This window comes from Ceratotherium simum, chromosome 6 (genome assembly GCF_057802395.1).
Source record: "Ceratotherium simum simum isolate JZ-2026a chromosome 6, ASM5780239v1, whole genome shotgun sequence".
Classification (NCBI taxonomy): domain Eukaryota; kingdom Metazoa; phylum Chordata; class Mammalia; order Perissodactyla; family Rhinocerotidae; genus Ceratotherium; species Ceratotherium simum.
In genome coordinates this window covers 47,214,906-47,233,348 of record NC_141905.1, presented here as the reverse complement: position 1 = coordinate 47,233,348, position 18,443 = coordinate 47,214,906, and the positions used below count along the sequence as shown (strand labels likewise).

Here is an 18,443-nt window from a genome sequence, read left to right as displayed (position 1 = left end):
ATGAAGTCTTAATAAATATCAGAGATCATTTTAGGAGCTCCAAATTTGGTTTGCCAGAGAAGCCATTTTATTGTTTGTAAAACAAATTAAAAGAGAATTTTTAGGTGCATGTAGGGACTACCAAGCTCTAACTTTATAAACTGGTTTCATTAAGCTCTATACCATCCCATACATTACAGTGAAAATACATATTTGAATTAATTAGTCAAGTGTTGGAATCTGTTCTGAGAACCTCAGAAATATCTGTGGGTAAATGAAAAGAACTGTGAAATGGTAAGATAGGATCTAATCTCTTATTTTTTACTATAATAACCTAACACACTTTCCTTCTTCCTTTATGTACACATGGTTAGTCTTTTTGATGAGTTACATTTTTCAAATGGATGGAATAACCCCTAGCTAATCTCCAACTGAGAAATAGCTCCCTTCAGTACTTACCTACACAAACACAATGGAGAAATGTCAGCGTGAGTAAACTCAATGTCTAATATATCCAAATATCAGGACTGCGGTGACACCTTTAAAAGAAATGACAAATAAAAAACATTTTCTTATAGAGAAGAGGAACAGAGATTAACCTAATATCATGTCACAGAGAGTGCTTGAAAATTAATTTGGGTGGTAGGGGTTATGCTGTCACCAATGAAGGTGAAAAGGTTTAGATAACTCAAGGAAAACTGTACTTTATTGAAAATGCCAGACTGAAGAATCAAATTATGCCAACACATTCACTTTTCACCACTTGGCATAGTATATTTTTCCTTTATGTGAATAGAAGTGGGGCGTGGGTGCTATATTTAAATCTCCTGATTTTTAAATGGAAAATAAAGCATATCAGAACCATTTCTTTGCTTCTATTGAAATCTGTCTCATGTCCAGTTCTCTCATTAAAACATTGGATCTGGTTGTCTTAGAATAAAAAACCTCTTTGCTTCACCAGCTTTTTAAGAGCTCTTTACCTTTGGGTCTGCAACTTTGTATGATTGGATCTTGGACACAGTTGAGCCTAAATAATGGGTTGTTCTAGTTTGTGTCCCCAGATGGTACTTTATTTTGGTTTTTGTTTATGGGATATTTATACTATTATGGCCCTGCCAAGGTCTTAGACAAATAACATTCCCTAGATTTCCTGCATTCTTAACAGGGACATGATAAGAGAGTAAAAATAGACAGGAAAAGGGCAAGGAGAGAAAACACTTTTCAACTCACCATTGCTTGATAATATGGAAGGAAGCAAATATTGGATTATATAGTCAGGGACCATCATTGGAGAAGGAGGTTAATCTAACAGAGACACTCCTCCTTGCTTCAATGTCCAGCAGAGCTGATTAAATAGTTCATTGTTTTAGTCATGCAACTGTTCCTTGGTGTTACCATATCATGTTGGCATCTTCCCAGATTCCTTTGCATTCTCTCCAGTTGTGAGTAATACAGAGGAAAAGTCCTGCATTTGACTGAATTATTGGAGTGCTGTGAAGCTCTCTCTTTTAATCACTCTAAACCAGTCCCAGAGTCTTCAGGAAAGAAACTGATGGGGTAGACAGGAGCATTTTTAGTTCTCTTTGAATCTGTTGTTATGACTAACTTTTTCTTCCCTTCTTTTAGGTTTGGCTCTTGCTATTCAAAGCCAACCTGGAGGGAATTCAAAGAATCTGTTCTTTCTCAATTGATTTGGCCTAAAGGACCCTAAATTTGAAGACTTAACTGTCTAACTCTCTCTGGTTCCTTTTGGGTCTTCCCTTCTGTGGGGCAAATGGCTGCTTTTCTTGAAGGGGAAAGAAGTAGAAGGTGTATTTGTATGTGCATGTGTGTGTGTGTTTGTGTGTGTTGTGGCAGGGTGGAGAGATTAAAAAGAAAAGGCAAAACTCTCAGTTTAATATTAATATCTTCACATCTTATTCGTTATAGAAGTAAATATAGAATGGGAGAACATATTTGTAAATCATATATGCGATAAGGGACTTGTATTAGTCAGGGTTCCTCAATAGAAGAACCAATAGTATGTGTGTGTGTATATATATGTAGAGAGAGAGAGAGAGAGAGAGTGAGTGTGTGTGCGAGAGAGATTTGTTTTAAGGAATTGGCTCATGTGATTATGGAGGCTGGCAAGTTCAAAATCTGCAGAATGGGCTGGCAGCCTGGAGACCATGGAAGGGCTGATGTTGTAGTTCAAATCTGACGGCCATTTACTGGCAGAATTCCTTCTTGCTTGGAGGAGGTCAGTTTTTGTTCTATTAAGACCATCAGTTGATTGGATGAAGCCCATCCACATTATGGAGGGTAATCTGCTTTACTCAAAGTCCACTGATTTAAATGTTAATGTCATCCACCAAAAAACACCTTCACAGAAAAACCCAAAATAATGTTTGACCAAATATCTAGGTACCATGGCCCAGCTAAGTTGACACATAAAATTAACCATCATAGGACTTGTATCTTGAATATGTAAGGTACACTTACAACTCAATAATAAAAAGATAAATAGTTCAATTTTAAAATGAGCAAATGACTTGAACAGATATTTCTCCAAAGGAGATATACAAAAGGCCGATAAGCACATGAAAAGATATTCAATGTTAATAGTCGTTAGGGAAATGAAAATTAAAACCATGATGACCTACCGCTTCACACTCACTAGGATAGCTAGAAGAAAAAGATAGGCAATAACAAATGTTGGCAATGATGTGGAGAAATAATAACTCATACACTGCTGATGGGATCATAAAATGGGCCAGCTTCTTTGAAAATTAGTTTGGCAACTCCTCAAAATGTTTAACATAGGGTGACCATGTGACCCAGAAATTCTACTCCTAGGTGTTTAGCCAAGAGAATTGAAAACATATGTCTACACAAAAACTTGTACCCGAATGTTTATAGCAGCATTATTCATAATAGCCCCAAACTAGAAACAACCCAAATGCTCATCAACTGATGAGTGGATAAATAAAATGTGGTATACTCATACAGTGGAATACTATTTGGCTATAAAAAGAAGTGAAGTACTGATATATGCTACAGCATGGACCTTGAAAACATTATGCTAAGTAAAAGTAAAATGCCACATAGTGTATGATTCTATTTATATGAAATATTCAGAATAGGCAAATCTATAGAGGTAGAAAGTGGATTAGTGGTTGCTAGGGCTGGGAGGATGAAGGGGACGAGGGGGTGGCTACTAATGGGTAGAGTTTGTTTTTAGGATAATGGTAATGTTGTGAAGTTAGATTTTGGTGATGGTTGCACAACTCTGAATATACTAAAAACCATTGAATTGTAACTTTAAATGGATGAATTTTATAATATATAAATTATATCTTAATAAAGCCATTAAAAGAGAAGTAAACATGGAACTTAATTTCAGTTGTGATAACGTCAATGAATGGAACATTTGAAGTTATAAGGAGAATGTGTACTTGAGGGCCTTGATCAGATGTAACAGGGGATTGTAACAGGGTAGGGTGAGAGGTTGTGTGAGGGCCTCCCTGACATAATGCTACTTAAATCGAGAACTGAACGATAAGTAGAGTTTTGCAAGGGAGGAATGATAATGGACAAGGAGGAGAGAGGAGGGAAAGTGCCTTCTGGCAGAAGGAAAGAATTACACGAAGGCCTAGAGGTTAGAAGGAGAAAACAATATTTTCTGTATTTGTATCCAATGAAAAAGGTTGTGTCTAAATCTAGAATTTGATCTATAAGCATTTAGACAATTGTTACATGGAACTTTCCACCTCTTTATTTTTTTTATTTTTATTTTTTAATTTTTTGTTTATTGCAGTAACATTGGTTTATAGCATTGTATAAGTTTCAGGTGTATATCATTATACTTCTATTTCTGCATAGAGTACATCATGTTCACCACCCAAATAGTAACTACAACCCATCGCCACACACTTGTGCCAAATTATCCCTTTGGCCCTCCTCCCTCCCCCCTTTCCCTCTGGTAACCACCGATCCAATCTCTGTCTCTATGTGTTTGTTTGTTGTTGTTATTATCGACTACTTAATGAGGGAAATCATACAGTATTTGGCCTTCTCCCTCTGACTTATTTCACTTTGCATAATACCCTCAGTGGCCATCCATGTTGTCACAAATGGCTGGATTTCATCGTTTCTTATGGCTGAGTAGTATTCCATTGTGTATATATACCACATCTTCTTTATCCATTCGTCCCTTGATGGGCACTTAGGTTGCTTCCAAGTCTTGGCCATTGTGAATAACGCTGCAATGAACACAGGGGTGCATGTATCTTTACACATTGGTGTTTTCAAGTTCTTTGGATAAATACCCAGCAGTGGAATAGCTGGATCATATGGTAGTTCTATCCTTAATTTTTTGAGGAATCTCCATACTGTTTTCCATAGTGGTTGCCCCAGTTTACACTCCCACCAGAAATGTGTGAGAGTTCCCTTCTCTCCACATCCTCTCCAACACATGTTTCCTGTCTTGTTAATTATAGCCATTCTGACGGACGTGAGGTGATATCTCATTGTACTTTTGATTTGCATTTCCCTGATAGTTAATGATTTTGAACATCTTTTCCTGTGTCTGTTGGCCATCTGTATACCTTCTTTGGAGAAATGTCTGTTCAGGTCTTTTGCCCATTTTTTAATTGGGTTGTTAGTTTTTTTGTTATTGAGATGCATGAGTTCTTTACATATTTTGGAGATTAACCCCTTATCCGATGTATGGTTTGAAATATCTTCTCCCAATTGTTAGGTTGTTTTTTCATTTTGTTGATGGTTTCCTTTGCTGTGCAGAAGCTTTTTAAGAGTCCCATTTGTTTATTTTTTCTATTGTTTCTCTTGCCCGGTCAGACATGGTGCTTGAAAAGATGTTGCTAAGACCGATGTGGAAGAGTGTACTGCCTATGTTTTCTTCTAAAAGTTTCATAGTTTCAGGTCTTACATTTAAGTCTTTAATCCATTTGGAGTTCATTTTTGTGTATAGTGTAAGGTAAGGGTCTACTTTCATTTTTTTGCATGTGGCTATCCAGTTTTCCCAACACCATTTGTTGAAGAGACTTTCTTTTCCCCATTGTATGTTCTTGGCTCCTTTGTCAAAGATTAGCTGTCCATAGATGTGTGGGTTTATTTCTGGGCTTTCGATTCTATTCCATTGATCTGTGTGTCTGTTTTTGTGCCAGTACCATGCTGTTTTGGTTACTATAGCTTTGTAGTATATTTTGAAATCAGGGAGTTGATACCTCCAGCTTTGTTCTTTTTTCTCAGGATTCCTTTAGCTATTCGGGGTCTTTTGTTGTTCCATATAAATTTTAGGATTCTTTGTTCTATTTCTGTGAAAAATGTTGTTGGAACTTTGATAGGGATTGCATCGAATCTATAGATTGCTTTAGGAAGTATGGACATCTTAACTATGTTAGTTCCTCCAATCCAAGAGCACAGAATATCTTTCCATTTCTTTGTGTCTTCTTCAATTTCTTTCAGCAATGTTTTATAGTTTTCGGTGTACAGATCTTTCACCTCTTTAGTTAAGTTTATTCCTAGGTATTTTATTCTTTTTGTTGCAATTGTAAATGGGATTGTATTCTTAATTTCTCTTTCTGCTACTTCGTTGTTAGTGTATAGAAATGCAACTGATTTTTGTATGTTGATTTTGTATCCTGCAACTTTACCGTATTTGTTTATTACTTCTAAAGGTTTTTTGGTGGATTCTTTAGGGTTTTCTATATGTAAAATCATGTCATCTGCAAATAGTGACAGTTTCACCTCTTCCTTTCCACTGTGGATTCCTTTTATTTCTTTTTCTTGCCTGATTGCTCTGGCTAGGACTTCCAGTACTATGTTAAATAGGAGTGGTGACAGTGGGCATCCTTGTCTGATTCCTGTTCTTAGAGGGATAGCTTTCAGTCTTTGACCATTGAGGATGATATTAGCTGTGGGTTTGTCATATATGGCCTTTATTGTGTTGAGGTACTTTCCTCCTATAGCCGTTTTATTCAGAGTTTTTATCATAAATGGATGCTGTATCTTGTCAAATGCTTTCTCTGCATCTATTGAGATGGTCATGTGATTTTTATTCTTCATTTTATTAATGTGGTGTATGACGTTGATTGATTTGTGAATGTTGAGCCATTTTTGCATACCTGGAATAAGTCCCGCTTGATCATGGTGTATAATCTTTTTAACGTATTGTTGTATGCGATTTGCTAGTAGTTTGTTGAGGATTTTTGCATCAATGTTCATCAGTGATATTGGCCTGTAATTGTCTTTTTTTGTGTTGTCCTTGTCTGGTTTTGGTGTCAGGGTAATGTTGGCTTCATAGAATGTGTTAGGGAGCTTCCCCCCCTCCTTAATTTTTTGGAAGAGTTTGAGAAGGATAGGTATTAAGTCTTCTTTGAATGTTTGGTAGAATTAACCAGGGAAGCCATCTGGTCCTGGACTTTTATTTTTGGGGAGGTTTTTGATTACCGTTTCGATCTCCTTACTGGTGATTGGTCTATTCAAATTCTCTACTTCTTCTTGATCCAGTTTTGGAAGGTTGTATGATTCTAAGAATTAATCCATTTCTTCCAGATTGTCGAATTGGTTGGCATAGAGCTTTTCACAGTATTCTCCTATAATCTTTTGTATTTCTGAGGTGTCTGTTGTAATTTCTCCTCTTTCATTTCTGATTTTACTTATTTGTGCCTTCTCTCTTTTTTTCTTGGTGAGTCTAGCTAAAGGTTTGTCAATTTTGTTGATCTTTTCAAAGAACCAGCTCTTGCTTTTATTAATTTTTTCTATTGTTTTTTTAGTCTCTATTTCATTTATTTCTGCTCTGATTTTTATGATTTCCCTTCTTCTACTGATTTTGGGCTTTGTTTGTTCTTCTTTTTCCAGTTCCTTTAGCTGCATTTTTAGATTGTTTATTTGAGATTTTTCTTATTTGTTGAGATAGGCCTGTATTGCTATAAACTTCCCTCTTGGAACCGCTTTTGCTATATCCCATAAATTCTGGCATGTTGTATTTTCATTTTCATTTGTCTCCAGGTATTTTTTGATTTCTTCTTTGATTTCTTCATTGACCCAGTCGTTGTTCAGTAACATTTTGTTTAATCTCCACGTATTTGTGGCTTTTCTGATTTTCTTCCTATAGTTGATTTCCAGTTTCATACCGTTGTGGTCAGAAAAGATGCTTGGTATTATTTCAATCTTCTTAAATTTATGGAGACTTGTTTTGTGGCCTAATATGTGATCAATCCTAGAGAATGTTCCATGTGCATTTGAAAAGAATGTGTATTCTTCAGTTTTTGGATGGAATGCTCTGTATAAATCTACTAGGTCCACCTGTTCTAGTGTGTCATTTAAGGCCAATGTTTCCTTATTGATCTTCTGTTTGGATGATCTGTCCGTTGGTGTAAGTGGAGTGTTAAAGTCCCCTGCTATTATTGTGTTACTGTCAATTTCTCTTTTTATATCTGTTAATAATTGCTTTATATATTCAGGTGCACCTACTTTGGGTGTGTAGATATTTACAAGTGTTATATCCTCTTGTTGGATTGTTCCCTTGATCATTATGTAATGCCCTTCTTTGTCTCTTTTTACAGTTTTGTTTTTAAAGTCTATTTTGTCTGATATGAGTATTGCTACCCCAGCTTTCTTTTCATTGCCATTTGCGTGGAGTATCTTTTTCTATCCCTTCACTTTCAGTTTGTGAGTGTCTTTAGGTCTGAAGTGTGTCTCTTGTATGCAGCATATATGTGGGTCTTGTTGTTTTATCCAATCAGCCATCCTATGTCTGTTAATTGAAGCATTTAGTCCATTGACGTTTAAAGTAGCTATTGATGAGGATGTACGTAATGCCATTTTTTAACTTTTTTTTTTTCCTCAGTGTTTTAGTAGTCCTTCTCTATTCCTTTCTCCTTCTATACAGAATTGATGGTCTCTTTAGTTTGACCTCTTTCTGAAAGCTCTACTCTTTAACTCCCCTCCTCCCTCATTTTATGTTTTTGATATCATATCTAACCTCTTTTTTGTGCATTTGTACCCATTACCCTCTTATCATGGAAATAGATAATCTTTCCTATTTGTGGTCTTCTTTTTTCCCCTTAAATCAGTCCCTTTAACATTTCTTGTAGCACTGGTTTCTTGGTGACAAACTCCTTTAATTTTTGCTTGTCTGGGAAATTTTTGATCTCTCCTTCCATTTTGAATGATAACCTTGCTGGGTAGAGTATTCTTGGCTGTAAGTTTTTTCCTTTTAGCACTTTAAATATATCGTGCCACTCTCTTCTAGCCTGTAAGATTTCCGCTGAGAAGTCAGCTGATAGCCTTATGGGGTTTCCTTTATATGTAACTTGTCTTTCTCTTGCGACTTTTAGGATTCTCTCTTTATCTTTAATTCTGGACATTTTGATTATGATGTGTCTTGTTGTGGGCCTCTTAGGGTTTATCTTGTTTGGGGCTCTCTGTGCTTCCTGTACCTGGATGTCTGTTTCCTTCCTTAGGTTAGGGGAGTTTTCATCTATTATTCCTTGAAATAGATTCTCTGCCCCTTTGTCTCGCTCTTCTCCTTCCGGGACACCTATAACATGGATGTTAGTGTGCTTGATGTTGTCCCAGAGGTCCCTTAGACTGTCCTCACTCTTTTTAATTCTTTTCTCCTTTACCTGTTCAGCTTGGGTAATTTATTCTAGTCTTTCGTCCAGCTCACAGATCCGTTCTTCTGTATCCTCTACTCTGCTTTAGTCCCTCTAGTGAATTTTTCATTTCCAGTATTGTATTCTTCATTTCTGATTGGTTCTTTTTTATATCTTCCATTTCTTTGTTGACATTCTCACCTAGTTCATCTATTCTTCTCCCCAGATCGGTGAGTATCCTTAACACTCTTTGTTTGAACTCTCTATCGGGTAGGTTGCTCATTTCTGTTTCACTTAGTTCCTTTTCTGGGGTTTTGTCCTGTTCCCTTACTTGGAATGTATTCCTTTGCCTCCTCATTTTGCCTCTTTCCCTGTGCTTGTTTCTACGTATTAGGTAGGTCAGTTACGTCTCCTGGTCTTGGATAGGTGACCTTATATAAGTGATGCCTTAGGAGGCCTGCAGTGTGCTTCCCTCAGTTTTCAATGTTCCAGGGGTGATCCCTATGTTGGCTACGTGTGCCCTTCTATTGTGGCCTGTTTGCTCTGCCTGTAGGCACCCAGGGAGGCCGAGTTATGCTCCTGGTCAGCTGTTGTAATGCTCAACTGCTTTAGTTGTTGTGGGCCCTTTAGTCTCTTTATCAGGTGTGGGGAGCCCCAGCACAGTTGGCTGCAAGTTCTAATACTACATTTGTGTTGCAGTATGTCTTTTAAGTGAGTAAGCCCCTAGCGTGGCAGGTTGTTAGGCTTATGGGCTTACAATTGCTATAAGCCTCCAGCCTTTAGGTCTCTTGTCAGCTCTCTGAGGATTGCAGCTGGGTGGGGTTGGCCTCAGGCACAGGAGCACCCAATTGTTTCAGGCTTTGGAAGGTGGGGCAAACCCCCTATGTGGGTCTTTGAGAAGCACAAGTCTTCTGCTTCTGACAAGCCCTGCCGCCCACAGGTCCACACACTCAGTCCTGCCCCGTGTGCACGCCCTGACCTCCTGAAGTGGACCCAGTCTCTCCACGGTGGGAGCCCCACACACTCCACCACTGCCCCACACTCTCCACCTGCTGCTTGTGCACGCCCTGCCCCACTGAAGTGGGCTCAGTCACCAGGCTGCAGAGACTCCAGTCACCAATCTATGAAGGCTCTCAAGTTGCCTGAGGGCTTGTTGTTGGGTGGGGCCAGTCTCTAGGGTGGGCTGCCAGCCCTGGCTGAGCTGGATTATATCTGTGCTCTAGTGGGTAGGGCAGACCTGGGCTAGCAGGCCCCAGGGAGAACTCCAATGGTATCTGTGTCAGCACGCCCACACCAGGCCACAACAATGGCCGATGCCAATGTCCTAGTCCCTGGAGAGGTCTCACCTCTCACTGCAATGCACTCAGAGCCTATCAGGTGAGTCTCTCTTCACCAAAGCACTGTGCACCTTTCTTTCTGGTGATTTTAGGTTGCTTTCTGAAACGGGTGAGTTTGCGCATGGGCCCTTTAAGAGCCGGTTTTAATTTCTTTGTGAACCAGCTTTTCTGGGGTTACTCCCCAATGTTTTAGTAGCAGGCAAAGTCAGGTATTATGCCACTCGTCTTGATTATGCTGGGTCGACAAAGTGTCTACAGTGGGACGCTCCTGGCTCAGGGCCCTTCTCCTCCAGGGAGGGTGCGTTCCTTTGGGCTGCTCCCGGTCAGTCGTGAAGCTGGTGGCTTGTGAAGGCGGTGTTTTTCCTCTGCCTTTTCCACCTCAATTAGGATTGTCCTTTGTTGCAGGAGTTCCTCTTATCCAGCTTTCAATTCTGTCTCAGGGGTAATTTTTCCATGAGTAGTTGTAAATTGGCTGTGTCCACGGGAGGAGGTGAGTTCAGAGTCTGCTTACGCTGCCGTCTTGACTTCGAGTCTCTACCTCTTTAAATTACATGTTTTACTTACCTGTATAACCTATTCCACGTTGTACAAAATGTTTACAGTTTCTCATTTTTCTTCAACTTATCTTACTTGAATTGAACCAGTGGCCTTACACCTGACAAAGACCAAAATATCTCAACAGGTTGGACTGAGTAGAATCCACTGAGATGACGTAACAGAGGAGAATTGTATAGTTTTGTATGCAATAAAAAAAAAATTGTGGAAGTATAGGATGGTGAAGACTGGTGGAGTATAGGCAGTATTGCTGGAAACAATGTAAGAAAACAATTGGAGGAGCTTAGAAATTTGCCCTGGAGCAGACTTTTGGGGGAGAGTATTGGATTCTTTTTTAACTTAGTAGACACTATTTTCTCTGCTAAGAGGATGGGGATCTCTGTCTCTAAAAACAGTGAGACTTGGGACGAATTATTTAACCCATTATTTATGAAATTGTCACTTATGAATGGGGATAACAGCAGTTTCTGCCTCTTGTAGTATCGCTGCGGGTCTTAAATTTTATAACTAATGTAAAATCATTGAACATGTAAACATAATTTCAGAAGCTGATCAGCAGTGTTTAATCAACCCCTTTCACACATTGGCCCATATAAAAAAGTATCCTGCATACATGCTGAGGTTAATAAGTGAGACTTCTTATGGCTGGAGGTGACTGGTCAGGGATTTTGGCAGTCCCGAGTCCTACTGGACCTGGAGGGCGGAGCAGGCATTTAATAATGTCTGAAGACATCCATGGTTGTTACAGTATTAGATGAGGGTGACAAAGGGCTGTCACTGGCCTCTAGTGGATAGAAGCTAGGATGCTGCTAACCATTCTACAATGTGTAGGACAGTGCCACAGCAGTCATCCAGCCCGCATGTCATAGTGCAGAGACTGAGAAACCCTGGTGTAGTCTATAGATGTGACACCTCTTGGGAAACTCTGCTAAAAGTATGAAAGAAATAAAATAAGGTAATATGGTAGAGAGTACTGGGGACAGATGGACTACCTTAGCCAGGGTGGTTAGGAAAGTTATCTCTGAAGAGGTGACTTTGAGTTGACAGCCATGCAAATATCACAGATGGCCAAATATAGTACGAAATATTAAGTATTAACAGAAATAATGCAAATTTGAAAAGCTAGGGTGTAGAAGAGATTTAGTTCGGATGTTGTGGATACTTAGATGTTGATTTGGTGCTTGAACAATGTTGACTTTTTGGCTTCTGCCTAACTCTGAAATTCCTTATAACTACATTCTCAACAAAGACCTTACTAGTTCTGAACGTCAATCATTTGCATTTCTCCCCTTGTAGGGAGTTCCTTCTCCTATGTCTCCTAGATCAATTTAGCTATCATATGAAAGAAATAAGTGCTTGTTCATTGCTTTAAATTGGTCCCTAGTTTTGTGAAGATTGACCCCTGTGGGTTGTAAGTTTCTTAAAGGCAAGAACTATATTGGTATTTCTTTGCAGTGGGTACCTGTAAGCAGTTGAGAAAAACAACAGTAATACCTTCCGCTTATTAATGCTAACTCTGTGCCAGGCGAAGGCATCTGTCTAATACCATCTGAGGTAAATACTGTTATTTTCACTATTTCCAATGTATAGCTGGGGGAATTGAGGTTCAGGTAATATAGCTAAGTAAATGGGGAGGTATTTGACCCCACGAGGTCTGACACTGGAATGTACACCTTTCATTACTCTGCTGTATTGCATCTTGAAAATTTGTGGAATAAATGAAAAAGAAAAAAAATTTCCCCCATCCCCTATCTTTCTTATAAATAGGAGGTGCTTCTCTTTGAAAATATTTACTTGTCATTATTTTTTTCTGGAAGGAATTAGTTTTTTCCCGGTCAGCATTTTTAATTTGTTATGACAGAAATCCATTTTATGCTATCTACCAGCTCTGAAACAAGGCATTTCTAGTCATTTTATCACCAAAATATGTATGCTTTGCTCCATGCTGCTTGTAATTCATTAAAATGTATGTACTCTGCAAATAGGAAACCAATCTGTAATAAATCAGCTGGCTAGAAAACATTCATAGAAAGTGCTTGAAATGGTTGCTACTTAAGAATATACAAACCTGCTTGGTACTTGTGATTTGTTGCTGTTTATGGGGTTTATAAACAAATGGTGAATTTGTGGGAAACTATAAATTAGTGGCCTGCCTTTAGCATATGTGTGAGATCCAATTTACAAAATGCCATTTAATAGTATTGGAGCAGATCGTGATGAGCCCTGAGTTCCTTTTACAGAGCAGAGTGATAAACACCTGGTCTGAATTAGACAAACTGCCTGATTAAAAGAAAGTATGACTCAAGATTTTCAACTCTTTTTTTTTTTTTAATCGAAGGCATCTTTGTAACTGCCAAAAAACCTAATTCAGGGGCTTGTACACAGTAGGCATCCACGACATAAATCAATGAAGAAGAGAAGCCCACTTGTGCTTACAACACACCGGTAAGAGCTAAAGATAAGAAAAACAATTGGGCTTCCAGTTTTAGTCACAAATACAAGGCTTGTCTGTGCTGGAGAGAGTTATCAGAGAGCTTGGAGCAGGGGGTAATGCAGGCATTTAGTTCCAGGTCCCCCCAAGACCTCTGGCTTCGTGTCCCCCGGGGAATCCACAGCAAGGCACCACCTTCCTGCAGAGAAGGAATCATGCAGTTTCTTAGGCCAGTGGCCACAAGGCTGTTTCCTGGTAGATAAGGCTCTGAAGCAGGGCAGGCAGTATTTCAGGCCTGAACCAAATGTCAGTCAATATTAATGAGGAGGGAACTGTGACCAGCCAAGTCTTTAGTGAGATTGCAGCTGTGTGACAGAGGATTCTTCTGTGTAGTGTGTCCTGTGTGTTCCCTTAATTATTATGAGATGTTATAAGTGAGCTTCTCTTAGCTCTCTGGGAAGAGCCACCATTCTTTTTTATTACTTACACCTAAAAATTATCATTTTAATAAAGGTAACATGGTTTATCTTGTAAATAGACCTTCAGTGCAACACCGTTCTGCCGATTCGCTTTGCTTTTTATGATGTTGTGCAAATCGGTTTACATTTTCAAGAATCATTAATTATTGTAGCATGAGAGCAGTGGGCTATCCCTGACTCCTCTTTCCTCTTTCAAAGATGTTCTTAAGACCAAGCCTTTTTTTTTTTTTTTTGAAGATGCTTATCCTGACCAACTCTGCTTTATCCTTTTCTTGTTTGTTGTTCCCTTTGTTCCTTGGTACAGCTTGTACTTCAAAGCCATATACTTGCTCCTATATTGCCTGGAACTTGTCCCTTTCCCAATTTTCTGTAAGTACCTTAAGGGTAGGATATGTCTCAGCCTCTATCCCCAGTTTCCAGCAGAGCAAGGATTTGCACGAGAATTATGCCTGACACTTATTACATAACCAATAGATATTTGTTGAACAAATAGTCTGAGTAGGTTTTCAATAAATATGTGCTACATGAGTGACTCAGTGAATGAAACACAACTTTTCAACTGTTTTACATTTGGATGCTATCACCACAACTAGAATGCAAGTGTGTCAAGGCTAGGGGCATTCTGAAATACAAGAGTCCATGACTACTATCTGATAATATATTATGGAGGTTGCTGGCAGGGTATCTCCAAGGACCCAAAATCAAGATGGAAGACAGAGAAGGTGTGGGGAGACAAAGGCTGGAAGATCATGGGAAAGGAATATGATTTATTTTTCTTCTATCATCTCTCTCCTCTCCCTTATCCATCCCAGGGAAATAGAACAAAGGCCAAACAATTGGGAGCATAGTCTAAAGAAGAGGAAAACTCTTGTAAATAAAGGATTCTGACTTTCCAATCTAACGTCCCTGGGCAGAGAACTGAACTCTTGTCAGTTACTGCTCTCTTAACAAGGCCTCTAGTAGCCATCTTCCCAATTTCCTATGCTTGTAGTTTAGTACTTGTCTTAGGCAATCCCCCAGTCAATAACATTATAGTGCACATCTTCTCTCTTTTTATTTAGTTCCTCATCTATGGAATAGGATAGTGATCCTACGTGTGTTTGTATGTGGGTGTGTGTGTGTGTGTGTATGTATCTATCTATAAATAATTCAGCCCAGTTGCCGGATGTGATGCAGCGGCTAAGGCACGCAGGAGGTCATGGAGAAAGCAAAGAGGAGGTGGGCCCGTTCCAAGGTCTGGCAGTCAGTGACAGAGCCAGGTGCCCACAGCCCAAGCATCCCCGGCAGCACCATGCCTGCACTCCTGGAATGGCCCGTGCTTCCAGCGCCATGGGCAGGGTGCTGCGCCAGTACCTCGTGATGGAGTGGGAGTGCGTGCAGCAGGAGGAAGAGGAGGTGGACAAGGTGATGCAGGGAGAGCAGGACAGAAGGAAGAAAAAGGAGATGGAGGAGAGAATGTCACTAGAGGAGACCGAGGAGCAAATCCTGACGTTGCAGGAGAAGCTCTTGGCCCCATAGGAAGAGAAGAATCGCTTTTCCTGCAGCTCAGGAAAGTTTCACATGAAGGAGAAAACCAAAGGCAAAAGGAGCAGAGTGACCTAACTACTCTGGCTTCTGCTGCAGGCCAGCGGAGCCCGACTGTTCACACAGGAACTCGCCTCCTCGGCGTGCAGCGGAGCCCTGGAGGACACAGTCACCCAGGCATCCTATGGCGGCTGACAGAGCCACACGGATGTTCAGACCCCAAGTGCTTACAACCTGGCAGTATATGGGCTCAGCAGCTGCTATTGCAGGGACCCCAGAGCACGGGCAATTCCCAGGCAGCCCAGGTGGTGCCTATGGGACTGCTCAGCCCCCACCTCACTGTCGGCCCACCCAGCCAGCCTAGAGTCCCACGCAGCAGCTCAAAGCACCTTCAGCATTTCCTGCAGTGCAGTACCTGTCTCAGGAACAGGCACAGCCACAGCCCTATGCAGCGCACAGCCACTTGCAGCCCACCCGGACAGGGTTCCTCCAGCCTGCTGGTGTCCTGTCCTTCTGAAAGCAGATGGAACATGCCAACCAGCAGACTGACTTCTCTGACTCATCCTCTCTGTGCCCCATGCACCTCCAGGCTCTGCATCCAGCCCCTGGACTCCTTGCCAGCTCCCTGTGCAGATTCAAGCAGCAGGAAAGTCAGGCTTTGAAGCCATAAGCCAACCTGACCCTGGGCTCCCCCTTCATCCAGCACGGCCAGAACCTGCGATTCTACCACAGGTGATCATCAGACTATATCTTGAACCTCACCCCCGCCCACCGGCATGAATGAGGGCTCCTGATGTATCCCAGTCCCAAGCCAATTAAATCTACCTGCCACTGAAAAAAGCATATATATGTATGTGTGTGTGTGTACTTTCATATATATATATATTTAATATATATGTTTTAATATATCTATATCTATTTCTCTATCTCTATATTGTTATAATGCCTGGGTTTGAGTCTTGGCAACACTCTTTAACCCTGGTTCCACAATTCACTAGCTATGTGATCTTGAACAGTTAACCTTCCTAAGTCCCAGTTTTCTCTTCTGGAAAATATAATAGTATCCACACTATAGGACTGGTTTTCATTTTTTTAACACAATTTTTTTGCTTGTTAATAGACTTTATTTTTTAGCGTGGTTTTAGTTTTACAGAAAAATTGAACAGAAAATACAGTTCCCATATACTCCCTTCACCCCATCCCCTGTTTCCCCTATTATTAACATCTAGCATTAGTATGGTACATTTTTTATAATTGATGGACCAACATTGAACCGTTAGTATTAACTAAAGTCCATAGTTTACATTAGAGTTCTTTTTTTGTGTTGTTCACTTATTTTATGTGTACAACTTCTATTTGCCAAATGCATAATGTCATGTAACCACCATTACAGTGTCATATAGAATAGTTTCACTGCCCCAAATGTCCCCTGTGCTTCACCTATTCATCCCTCCCTCTGTCCCCCCTTTTACTGTCTCTGTAGTTTTGCTAATGTAAATGATACCATGCTTTTAATTTTGAATTCCACTTGTTCAGGCCAGTATATAGGAAATCAGTTGACTTTTGTATAGTAACCTTGTATCCTACAACCTTGCTATAATCACTTAATAGTTCTCAGAGTTTTTGGTCAATTCTTTTGAATTTTCTACATAGACAATCATGTAGTCTGCGAACAAAGATAGTTTTATTTTTTTCTTTCTCATCTGTATACTTTTTATTTCCTTTTCTTGTCTTAATACATTCGCTAGGACTTCCAGTATGATGTTGAACAGGAGTGGTGAGAGAGGATATCCTTATCTTGTTCCCAGTCTTAAGGGACAATGTCTAGTTTCTCACCGTTAAGGATGCTTTTAACTATACGTTTCTCCATTCCTAGATTACTGAGAGTTTTTATCATGAATGGGTGTTGGCTTTTGTGAAGTGCTTTTTCTGCATCTGTTGATATGATCATATTAATTTTCTTCTTTAGCTTATTGATATGAATTACAGTAATTGATTTCTGAATGTTAAACAAGGCTTGCATACCTGGGATAAATCCCACTTGATCACAGTGTATAGTTGTTTTATGTACATTGTTTGATTCGATTTGCTAATATTTTGTTGAAAGTTTTTGCATGAGAGATATTGGTTGGTAGTTTTCCTTTGTTGTAAATTCCTTGGCTAAGTTTTGAAATTAGGGTAATGCTCGCCTCATAGAATGAGTTGGGAAGTGTTCCCTCTGCTTCTATTTTCTGGATCAGGTTGTGTAGAATTGGTGTCATTTGTTCAGTAAATATTTGGTCAGATTCACTAGTGAACCCATCTGGGCCTGGTGCTTTCTGTTTTGAAAGGTTATTAATTACTGATTCAATTTATTTATTAAATATAGGCCTATTCAGCTTGTCTATTTCTTCTTGTGTGAGCTTTGGCAGATTGTGTGTTTAAAGGAGTTGGTCCATTTCATCTAGGGTACTGAATTTGTGGGCATGGAGTTGTTTATAATTTTCCTTTATTATTCTTTTAATGTCCCAGGGATCTGTCCCCTCTTTCATTTTTGATACTAGTAATTTGTATCTTCTATCTTTTTTTGTTAGTTAGCTTGACTAGAGGCTTATGGATTTTATTTATCTTTTTGAAGAACCAGCTTTTGGTGTCATTGATTTTTCTCTGTTGATTTCTTGTTTTCAATTTTATTGATTTCTGCTCTAATTCTTATTATTTCTTTTCTTCTGCTTAATTTGCTCTTCTTTTTCTAGTTTCCTTAGGTGGAAATTTAAATTATTGATTTTAAATTTTTCTTTTTTCTAATATATGCATTCAATGCTATAAATTTCCCTCTATGCACTGCTTTTCCTGCACCCCAGAAATTTTGCTAGGTTTTACTTTCATTTTCTTTTACACCAAAATAGTTTTTAATTTTTTTTGAAAGACTTCTCAGAGCTATGTATTGCTTAGAGGTGTGTTGTTTAATCTCCACATTTTTTGGAATTTGTGGCTATCTTCCCGTTATTGATTTCTAGTTTAATTCAACTGTATCCTAAGCATATATCTTGTATGATTTCTATTTTTTTGAGTTTGTTAAGGTGTATTTTATGGCCTAGAATGTGGTCCATCTTAGTGAATGTTCAATGTGAGCTTGAGAAAAATGTATATTCTATTGTTGTTGGATGAATTATTCAATAAATGTCAATTGATCCAGTTGATTGATGGTGCTATTCAGTTCAACTGTATCCTTACTGAACTTCTGCCTGCTGGATCTGTCAATTAGTAATACAGGGGTATTGAAGTCTCCAGTTATAATAGTAGATTCATCTCTTTCTCTTTTCAGCTCTATCCGTTTTTGCCTTACGTTTTTTGACACTTTGTTATTGGACACATACACATGAAGGATCATTATATCTTCTTGGAGACTGATCCTTTAATGATGTAATAACCGTCTTTATCCCTGATAATTTTCCTGGTTCTGAAGTCTGATTTATCTGAAATTAATATAGCTACTCCAGCATTCCTTTGATTAATGTTGCCATGATATATCATTTTCCATCCCTTGACTTTTAAT

At 39.2% G+C, this 18,443-nt stretch overlaps 1 protein-coding gene and 1 pseudogene across 2 annotated transcripts in view; both read left to right on the top strand.

Annotated features, from left to right (window-relative positions):
* PRKG1 (protein kinase cGMP-dependent 1) overlaps positions 1-18,443 on the top strand; it is a 1,223,752-nt gene that overhangs the window by 875,874 nt on the left and 329,435 nt on the right. The gene's annotated exons all lie outside the window — the stretch shown is intronic.
* LOC106803478 (G protein pathway suppressor 2 pseudogene) lies at positions 14,552-15,641 on the top strand (annotated as a pseudogene).